Consider the following 11704-nt stretch of genomic DNA (forward strand, 5'->3'; position numbering starts at 1 on the left):
CCATTAATTAGTTACAATACGTACACACTGTGTAATCGAATACCAAGAGGCCTCTGCATGTATAATGAACCAGCACAATTTATGGAGGATGAGGCCTCATACAACAAAGAAAGAAGGTCCATTTGGAACACTTTTAAAATGTTACATTTTTGTCAGAAGAATAAATGAAGGCACTCACTGTAAAGTTTAAAGCTTCTGTTATTCATCCATCTGGGAAGGGGGACTAGAGAGCAGGCACAATCTAACAAGCATTGTCCGTTCTTTCTAAAACTCTAAAATGAATGTGCATTGATCTTGCAGAAAAACAAGATGTAATATGACAGGACCTCTGAGCTCTGTTGCGCAAAGACTGAGTTACACACCAGGATCACAAAAGAACAACATCTTTTATCAAGAAATTGTTGACGACACAAGTCAAGATCAAAGATAGAAAAAGAGAAAAGTTTGTCCTAGACAGGATAGATTTCAACAATGGCCAAAGGTTTCATTTGGGGAATCGCAGGCAGCAAAGTAGAAGATCCCGTCCTAGGAGAAGACATCAACATTTCGGTATTTCAGATTCTAATTACTCCAATGAATAAGCATGTCGGATATGGGAAAGACAAAACTAATCATGAGTCCCTAGAGCATATTATCAGATCTACAGAGGTATTCGATGGGTTTGAGATTAATGGGGTAAAGGAAAAAAAATGTTTTATATGCTGATGACGTTCTGCTTTTTGTTAAAAATCCAGTTGAAATAATATCGGGCATAATTGAAATCTTGGAGGAATTCGACAATACTCTAGGTATAAAATTAACTGGTCTATGTCAGGGCTACTTCCACTGGATAGAGAAATCAATTCACCAATCTGAAAAATAGCCATCTTGAAATCCAATTACTCGGTGAAATATTTGGGGGTCAAATTGTAAAAAATTATGGATAATTACATTAAACTTAACTTTCCCCCAGTATAAGTGAACATTGGGGGTAAAATCTGTATATGAAATAAATTCCCTCTGAACATGACAAACCTTCTAGCCCTTATCAAAATAGTGATACTGCCAATGTTTTTGCATTTTTTTTAACCCCTTAAGGACCGGGTTTTTTTCCGTTTTTGCATTTTTGTTTTTTGCTCCTTGCCTTTAAAAATCATAACTCTTTAAATTTTGCACCTAAAAATACATATTATGGCTTATTTTTTGCGCCACCAATTCTACTTTGTAATTACGTCAGTCATTGTGCCCAAAAATCTACGGTGAAATGGAAAAAAAAATCATTGTGAGACAAAATTGAAAAAAAAAAACACATCATTTTGTAACTTTTGGGGGCTTCCGTTCCTATAAAAATTTTCGGTAAAAATTACACCTGATATTTATTCTGTAGTACCATACGGTTAAAATAATACCCTACTTGTATAGGTTTGATTTTGTCGGACTTCTGGAAAAAATCATAACTTCATGCAGGAAAATTTATACGTTCAAAATTGTCATCTTCTGACCCCTATAACTTTTTTATTTTTCCGTGTATGGGGCGGTATGAGGGCTAATTTTTTGCAACGTGATCTGAAGTTTTTAACTGTACCATTTTTGCATTGATAGGACTTATTGAATGATTATTCATTTTTTCATGATATAAAAAGTGACCAAAAATGCACTATTTTGGACTTTGGAATTTTTTTGCGCGCACGCCATTGACCGTGCGGTTTAATTAACCATATATTTTTATAATTCGGACATTTCCGCACGCGTCGATACCATAGATGTTTATTTTTATTTATATTTACACTGTTTTTTTTTTTATGGGAAAAGGAGGGTGATTCAAACTTTTAATAGGGAAGGGGTTAAATGATGTTTATTCACTTTTTTTTTTCCACTTTTTTTTTTGCAGTGTTATAGCTCCCATAGGGACCTATAACACTGCACACACTGATCTTTATCATTGATCACTGGTTTCTCATAAGAAACCAGTGATCGATGATTCTGCTGCTTGACTGCTCATGCCTGGATCTCAGGCACTGAGCAGTCATTCGGCGATCGGACAGCGACGAGGCAGGTAGGGGCCCTCCCGCTGTCCTGTAAGCTGTTCGGGATGCCGCGATTTCGCCGCGGCTATCCCGAACAGCCCCCTGAGCTAGCCGGCATACTTTCGGTTTCACTTTAGACGTGGCATTCAACTTTGAACGCCGGGTCTAAAGGGTTAATAGCGCGCGGCACAGCGATCAACGCCGCGCGCTATTAGCCACGGATCCCGGCCATTGTTAGAGGCCGGGCCCGACCCGCTATGACCCCGCCGTGGCCCCGCGTTATAGATCGGGAGGTGACACATGACGTTCCAGTACGTCATGTGTCCTTAAGGGGTTAAAGCAACCCCAATATGGATTAAATGGGTACTCCAGCGCTAAGATATCTTATCCCCTATGCAAAGGATAGGTGATAAGATGCCTGATTGTGGGGGTCCTGCCGCTGGGGACCCCCATGATCTTACACGCAGCACCCCGTTAGAATCAGTCCCTGGAGCACGTTCACTCCGGGTCTGATTACTGGCGATCACGGGGCATTGTGGCATCATGCCCCCCCCCTGGTGTGATGACACTCTCTGCCCCCTCAATGCAAGCCTGTGTGAGGGGGCGTGACAGTTGCTGAGCTGTTCCCCAGAGTGACCTATTGTCTTTATGATCAGCCCAGTGACGGAAAGTTTATCAAAGTACATCAATTGGCTATTGAGGTTTATCCTTTCCGATCTACCTACTTACCTTAACGACACGGGGAGTTTCTCTCAGCATAACCAAAAATATCACCTTGCCTCTATTTATTTGGAGAGCCTCTACACCCAGGTCCCTCAGAATGTAGTGATCCTGCTGGTGGAGAACCCCCTCATTGATATCAGCAAACTGAAAAACTTGGTGGATTTTATTTGTGACTAGCTGAGTACCTGGCGTTGCCCCGCTTTTCCTTCCTAATCCTTGTTGTGGAGGAAAATAAACAAAGGAGGAAGTTTCACATCCCGTCCTCTTATATTGTTGTCATATCCCAACCTCCTATCCCGTCCTCCTATCCCGGCCTCCTAACCCATCCTCCTAACCTGGCCTCCTATCCCGGCATCCTATCCCGACCTCCTATCCCGACCTCCTATCCCATCCTCCTATCTCGTCCTCCTATCCCGTCCTCCTATCCCATCCTCTAATCTCGACCTCCTATCCTGACCTCCTATCCCGACCTCCTATCCCGACCTCCTATCCCGACCTCCTATCCCAACCACCTATCCCGTCCTCCTATCTCGACCTCCTATCTCAACCTCCTATCCCGTCCTCCTATCCCGACCTCCTATCTTAACCTCCTATCCTGTCCTCCTATCCTGTCCTCCTATCCCGTCCTCCGATCCCGACCTCCTATCCTGACCTCCTATCCTGACCTTCTATCCCGTCTTCCTATCTCGACCTCCTATCATGACCTCCTATCTCGACCTCCTATCCCGTCCTCCTTTCCCGACCTCTTATCATGACCACCTTTCCCGACCTCCTATCCTGTCCTCCTTTCCCGACCTCCTATCCCGACCTCCTATACCGTCCTCATATCCCGACACGAAAGTTATGTGGGAACATACATTTTCCATTGATTTGCATGTGACTTTAAACAAAAACCCCGACCCTCACAAATGGGGGTAGTTAAGGGTTAAATTAACTTTCCTATATTTTAAGTGGACATATAAGTAACATGTGACCAAGTATTATCGAAATATCTCCAGCCGTTTGGAAGTACGCAGTAATGCAGTAACATATATTTCCCATAGACTTGTATGGGACTTTAAACAAAAACCCTGACCCTGGCAAATGGGGGTAAGTAAGGGTTAAATGACCTATCTTATGTTTGTTGTTGACGTATCAGTAACATGTGTGCCAAGTTTCATGTTAATATCTTTAGCCGTTTGGACGTGATGCTGGAACATACACACATACATACATACACACACACACACACACACACACATTGGCCCTCATTTACTAAAGGAGAACCGACAGTTTTTCTCGGTTATTGCGGCCAAAATTTGGTCGCATCCCGCGTGCGACCAAATCTGCGACCAAAACTTAGGCGCACAACCTACATTTTCAAAAACACTCGGAGAGTTTAATTTAACCTACAAAATGGGCGTGGTTTACTCCAAAATGGGTGTTAACCCGACAAAATGGAAAAATCACTCGGAGTAATTGTGAAATCACTCTGAAAAAAGTGTGATTTCTCAACTCTGAAAAACCGACAGCCCAGGGGTCGAGTGAAAATGGAAAAATGGAGTGTTTTTGAGGAAGGGACCATTGTGGTTCATGATTAACCCCTTAAGGACTCAGCCCCTTGGCCTTAAGGACGCAGACAATTTAATTTTTACGTTTTCAATTTTTCCTCCTCGCCTTCTAAAAATCATAACTCTTTTATATTTTCATCCACAGACTAGTATGAGGGCTTGTTTTTTGCGCGACCAGTTGTCCTTTGTAATGACATAACTTATTATATCATAAAATGTATGGCGCAACCAAGAAACACTATTTTTGTGGGGAAATTAAAAAGAAAAACGCAATTTTGCTAATTTTGGAAGGTTTTGTTTTCACGCCGTACAATTTATGGTAAAAATGACATGTGTTCTTTATTTTGAGGGTCAATACGATTAAAATGATACCCATTATTACATACTTTTCTATTATTGTTGTGCTTAAAAAAAATCACAAACTTTTTAACCAAATTAGTACGTTTATAATCCCTTTATTTTGATGACCTCTAACTTTTTATTTTTCCGTATAAGCAGCGGTACGGGGGCTAATTTTTTGCGCCATGATCTGTACTTTTTTTTGATACCACATTTGCATATAAAAAACTTTTAATACATTTTTTATTATTTTTTTAAAATAAAATGTATTAAAAAAGTAGCAATTTTGGATTTTTTTTTCTCGTTCACGCCGTTCACCGTACGGGATCATTAACATTTTATTTTAATATTTTGGACATTTATGCACGCGGCGATACCAAATATGTCTATAAAAAATTTTTTTACGCTTTTTGGGGGTAAAATAGATAAAAACGGACGTTTTACTTTTTTATTGGGGGAGGGGATTTTTCACGTTTTTTTTTTACTTTTTTTACTTTTACATTTTTTTACATTTTTTTTTTTTTACACTTGAATAGTCCCCATAGGGGACTATTCATAGCAATACCATGATTGCTAATACTGATCTGTTCTATGTATAGGACATAGAACAGATCAGTGTTATCGGCGATCTTCTGCTCTGGTCTGCTCGATCTCAGACCAGAGCAGGAGACGCCAGGAGCCGGAAGGAGGAAGGTGAGGGGACCTCCGTGCGGCATTCTGAATGATCGGATCCCCGCAGCAGCGCTGCGGGCGATCCGATCATTCATTCAAATCGCGTACTGCCACAGATGCCGGGATCTGTATTGATCCCGGCACCTGAGGGGTTAATGGCGGACGCCCGCGAGATCGCGGGCGTCGGCCATTGCCGGCGGGTCCCTGGCTGCGATCAGCAGCCGGGATCAGCCGCGCATGACACGGGCATCGCTCCGATGCCCGCGGTTATGCACAGGACGTAAATGTACGTCCTGGTGCGTTAAGTACCACCGCACCAGGACGTACATTTACGTCCTGCGTCCTTAAGGGGTTAAATTACTTGTTTTATACTTTAAAAGCATTTTTAACCCCTCAATATATATATATTTTTTAATATATATATTTTTTCATACTTTTGGGTTGTTAACCCAGTAACAATCATGAATGTAAAGTTACATCCTTGTGCAGAGTAACTTTACTTTATTTATTTGGTTTAATTTTTATTTATCCAGTGCGACACTTTTTATTCCCGTGCGACAGAATTTAATATTGTGCGACACAAAAAAAAACGACACATGCGACAGATTAGTAAATCACAAGGAAAGAAAAGACGAGTACACTGAAAAAAAAACCTAACCGACACTCCAGTCTTTGTAAATGAGGGCCATTGAGTTTTATATATATAGATTCCCTCACATTTAGGTTTCATGAAAAATGGTACAGACAGGACTCTGGTATGACCATGGCCACAGCTGTGGCATGCTCATTTGCCAACCTATTTTTGTCTATTTTTGAAAAATAATAGTCTAGTTAGGTGTGGAATGACAGTTCATTCAGATTAAGGTACTCCACAAACTGATTAGACACACAAATATGCACTTTACATCAGCCACATTTGATCAACAGGCCCAAAAATTGTTCCGTCATCTCGTAGATAGAGGCTACATCCTTAAGAAAATTCAGAAAGTGTATGAAGAAGAGAGACATTGAATGTAATACCTAACTGAAAGGAAAGAATAACATAAATGAGAGACAGTTTGTATTTTCTTTCATACGTTCACCCATTGATAATGTAATACAGACAGAAATATTCAGTCACTGGCACATTGTCAAGGGCAATATAGATTTAATAGAAAGAGCAAGAAAATACCCAGTTTTTTATACCATGTTTGGAAAAATCTTTACTACAAGGTAACCATTGTTGTAGGCAGTGCAAACATTGCAGGTTCTGTATGGAAGCAAAATATCTATGTTAACTATTATTTGTGATAAGAAATTTCATCACATATAAAACAAAGTATGTCGTGTATGCCATCGTATGTCTCTGTGGCCGCTTTTATATTGGGAAACATGATCATTTTACATTTTTCCAAACAGGGATGGGATCCCCAAGGTTAATTAGCCATGTCAGACATATTCCTCCAGATGCTTGATGAAAAACTTCCACACTGCTGAGTAGCTGATTTTCCCACCAACAGTCCGCACTAATTGACTGCTACTGCCGCTGACTCCAAGAACCCCTGTTTCACTACCTCCCGGATAGGTAGGCTGTTGCAAAGCAGGTGGTCTATCCTGGGCACTATTGGCTCCAGACTTTCCACTTCTGTCACCATGCTGACTGCCAACCATGCTACCACTTTGCTGGCTCAGCTGTTGCCTCATGGGCAACCTGCAACCATCTTCTCCTGATGATGATGAAGCACCTTCTGCACCCGGCTCCCAAGTGCGATCGGCTTCATCATCATCGAGTTGTGTCTGCACGTCACTGATGTCCTCCTCAGGTTCATCAAAAGTGTCTGCTTCAGGAGCCTGAATGCTCGCAACACCACCTCCCATGCCACTCTCCTCATCACTGCTTGCCCAGCTAGCGTTGGAAGCGTCGAATGTCTCCTCCAATTCTTGGATGGGTAGTAGATGCTGACTGTCCTCTAGATCGTCCTCACTAAATTGTGAAGCTGAACCCACAGCATAAGATACTTCTGTAGGGGAGGCAACAGCATAGGACAGAGGCAATGGGAGGACAGGAGCTGCTCGCAGGCCATGCCAATTGAGGGTTGTGTCTACGGAACCCACCGACTGTTGACTGGAGGTGTCAGATGTCACTTGTGATGAAGTGGATGACTGTGTTAAAAAATCGATGACGGCAGATAGGTTTCTGGTCGAGACACGACCGCTAGCTGATACAGGGAGCTTAGGCCTCTCGCTGCCACTCCTGCTGCCACTCGCCCCTAGTCTGCTGCGACCTCTGCCTGATGAATTTAGGCCTCTGACACTCCTCTGTGCACGTCCTGGCACTTCACTGCCTGACATACTTAATGCGTATATGAGGGGAGTACAATACGCTCCACTGCACTTAAAAAAGTATTTCTGTACAACACTAGTTGGTGAGTACTTTTTGCCTGGCCTTTCACAGTATCTAAGCCCTTGAGACTTTAACAGGAACAAAATAGTACACCACTTAGAAGTACGTATGTGGTATGCATTTATGAGGCACTACAGTATGCTTAAAAAAGGGGTTGGGGTTGGGTAAGTGAAACATGTTGCATCTTGGCTGAATAAAGCTTTTTACTTGAACCTACCCACCTGAATTGTCTCTGTCCTGGTCAGCGCCATTGAATTCCCTGCCACTCACGAAGTTCTCTGGATTGTACAAGTTTAGATGGGAAGGCTGCAGACGGACTATCAAGAATCCTCTATTGCTCAATACGTACTAACCATTGTTGTGTATGTCGGTACACAACCGGAGCGGGTAAGAGACCATCTTGATCCCCGCCCTGTCCAGCATTAGCATGTGTGATCCTCCACAAGGAGCGCCTCTGCTTTGTGTTTTTAGATTATTGTAACCTGACCAGATCGGGCGTACTGAGACCAACAATATCAATAATACCGATATACCAAGATAAATATTACCAATTATTCACCTATATAAGGGACACATAATACCACCACACAAGGATCATTACACCACAAAGCGACTAGTGACTGGATAATTCCACTATACTGTTATTAAATAAAATCCACTATATACAAACCAAGATTCTCCAACGACCTCACCCCCTCCCCAAATACAGTGACCATTTAGAGGTATATACTAACTGCATACAGGATCTGTATATCATATAAGTGATTATATACAGGACCATATATTGGTATATACCAGCTGTACACAGGTTTTGTATACCATGTAAGTGATTATATACAGGACCATATAGAGGTTTATCCCAGCTGTATACAGTTTTGTATACCATATAAGTGATTACAATTATATTTAGGGGCTCACAAATACATCTTTTCTGATCAGCGGCGTTCTCTTTCCTTTTCTTCTCTATCCAGCTCAGACCGTCGTGATGTTTTCTTCCAGCCAAAACATCATCTCTTCAGCATCTGTGGGACAAACTTGTTAGACTGCATTTTTCCAGTGCCCTCCATTTGCCACTTTAACCTCTTAAGGACCCAGGGCGTATGGATACGCCCTCACACCCTGGGCCTTAAGGACCCAGGGCGTATCCATACGCCCTGGCGTTTTCCGGTCTCTGCTGCGCGCCGGGCAGAGATCGGAACTGGATGCCTGCTGAAATGTTTCAGCGGGCATCCAGGGCAAACGCTGAGGGGGGCCATGTAGGCCCCCCATGTCGGCGATCGCCGCAAATCGCAAGGGAAATCGCCCTTGCGATCTGCGGCGATACCGGTCTGATCGGGTCTCTGGGACCCGACCGCCCGGTAATTTCGCATGATCCCGGCTGTCACAGACAGCCAGGACCATGCTAACGTATAGGAGTGAGGTGGCAAGCCTGCCACCTCCTCCGATCCCCTCGGTCGGTTAACTGACCATTGGTTAGTTAACTGACCAATCGCAGGGGGGGGGGTTACTTCCTCCCACCCTGCCCGGCCCCTGGAAGGACGGGAGGAAGACCGGAGGACGCGGCGGGGGACGGGGGAGTGCTGGGGCCTTGCCCCGGTACTTACCTCGTCCCTGAAGACCCGGATCCCGGCGATGAAGATGGCGGCGGAGACAGGTGAGTTGATCTTCAGCCGCGGTTGGGCCCTTTACAGCAATGCACGTCGCCGTAAAGCGACATGCATTGCTGTAATGGGACCCTGTAAACTGCAACTCCCAGCATGCCCAGACAGCCCTTGGCGTCTGGGCATGCTGGGAGTTGCAGTTTTGCAACATCTGGAGGTCCACAGTTTTGGGACCACTGTGCCGTTCCAGATGTTGCAAAACTACACATCCTCAGCATGCCCTTACTGTCCAGGCATGCTGGGAGTTGTAGTTCTGTAACATCTGGCCCTTCAGATGTTGCAGAACTACAACTCCCAGCATGCCTGGACAGTAAGGGCATACTGGGAGTTGTAGTTTTGCAACATGTGGAAGGGCACAGATTGGGAACCACTGTATTAGTGGTCTGCAAACTGTAGTCCTCCAGGTGTTGCAAAACTACAACTCCAAGCATGCTGGGAGTTGCCGAACTACTACTTCCAGCATGCCTGAGAATGTTTGGGAGTAGTGGTTTTGCAACAACTGGAGGCACACTGGTTGGGAAACATTGTCTGTTTCCTAACTCAGTGTTTCTCAACCCGTGTGCCTCCAGCTGTTGCAAAACTATAACTACCAGCATGCACTGATAGACTGTGCATGCTGGGAGTTGTAGTTTTGCAACAGCTGGAGGTCCCCCCTGTGAATGTACAGGGTACATTCACATGGGCAGGGGGCTTACAGTGAGTATCAGGCTGCAAATTTTGCGTGGCAGCTCAAACTCGCAGTGCGAAACTGGCTGTAACCCCCCGCCCATGTGACTGTACCCTAAAAACACTACACTACACTACACTACCAAAAAATAAAATAAAAAGTAAAAAACACTACATATACACATACCCCTACACAGCCCCCCTCCCCAATAAAAATGAAAAACGTCTGGTACGCCGCTGTTTCCAAAATGGAGCCTCCAGCTGTTGCAAAACAACAACTCCCAGCATTGCTGGAAAGCCGTTGACTGTCCAGGCATGCTGGGAGTTTTGCAACAGCTGGAGGCACCCTGTTTGGGAATCACTGGCGTAGAATACCCCTATGTCCACCCCTATGCAAATCCCTAATTCAGGCCTCAAATGCGCATGGCGCTCTCACTTTGGAGCCCTGTCGTATTTCAAGGCAACAGTTTAGGGTCACATATGGGGTATCGCCGTACTCGGGAGAAATTGCCTAACAAATTTTGTGGAGATTTTTCTCCTTTCACCCCTTATGAAAATGTGAAGTTGGGGTCTACACCAGCATGTTAGTGTAAAAAAATTAATTGTTTACACTAACATGCTGGTGTTGCCCTATACTTTTCATTTTGACAAGAGGTAAAACGGAAAAAAGACCCCCAAAATTTGTAATGCAATTTCTCCCGACTACGGAGATACCCCATATGTGGGCGCAAAGTGCTCTGGGGGCGCACAACAAGGCCCAGAAGGGAGAGTGCGCCATGTACATTTGAGGTGATTTGCACAGGGGTGGCTGATTGTTACAGAGGTTTTGACAAACGCAAAAAAAAAAAAAAACCCACATGTGACCCCATTTCGGAAACTACACCCCTCACAGAATGTAATGAGGGGTGCAGTGAGAATTTACACCCCACTGGTGTCTGACAGATCTTTGGAACAGTGGGCTGTGCAAATTAAAAATTCCGTATAGCCCACTGTTCCAAAGATCTGACAGACACCAGTGGGGGTAAATGCTCACTGTACCCCTTGTTACGTTGCTCAAGGGGTCTAGTTTCCAAAATGGTATGCCATGTGTTTTTTTTTGCTGTTCTGGTCCCATAGGGGCTTCCTAAATGCGACATGCCCCCCGAGCAAAATTTGCTCTCAAAAAGCCAAATATGACTCCTTCTCTTCTGAGCATTGTAGTTCGCCCGTAGTGCACTTCAGGTCAACTTATGGGGTACCTCCATACTCAGAAGAGATGGGGTTTCAAATTTTGGGGGGGTATTTTTTGCTATTAACCCTTGCAAAAATGTGAAATTTGGGGGGAAACACCCATTTTAGTGATTTTTTTTTCTTTTTTACATATGCAAAAGTCGTGAAACCCCTGTGGGGTATTAAGGCTCACTTTATTCCTTGTTACGTTCCTCAAGGGGTCTAGTTTCCAAAATGGTATGCCATGTGGTTTTTTTTGGTCTCCTGGCACCATAGGGGCTTCTTAAATGCGACATGCCCCCGAGCAAAATTTGCTCTCAAAAAGCCAAATATGACTCCTTCTCTTCTGAGCATTGTAGTTTGCCCGTAGTGCACTACAGGCCAATTTATGGGGTACCTTCATACTCAGAAGAGATGGGGTTACAAATTTTGGGGGGTATTTTCTGCTATTAACCCTTGCAAAAATGTGAAATTTGGGGGGAAACACACATTTTA

Source organism: Hyla sarda, chromosome 9, assembly GCF_029499605.1.
Source record: "Hyla sarda isolate aHylSar1 chromosome 9, aHylSar1.hap1, whole genome shotgun sequence".
Taxonomy (NCBI): domain Eukaryota; kingdom Metazoa; phylum Chordata; class Amphibia; order Anura; family Hylidae; genus Hyla; species Hyla sarda.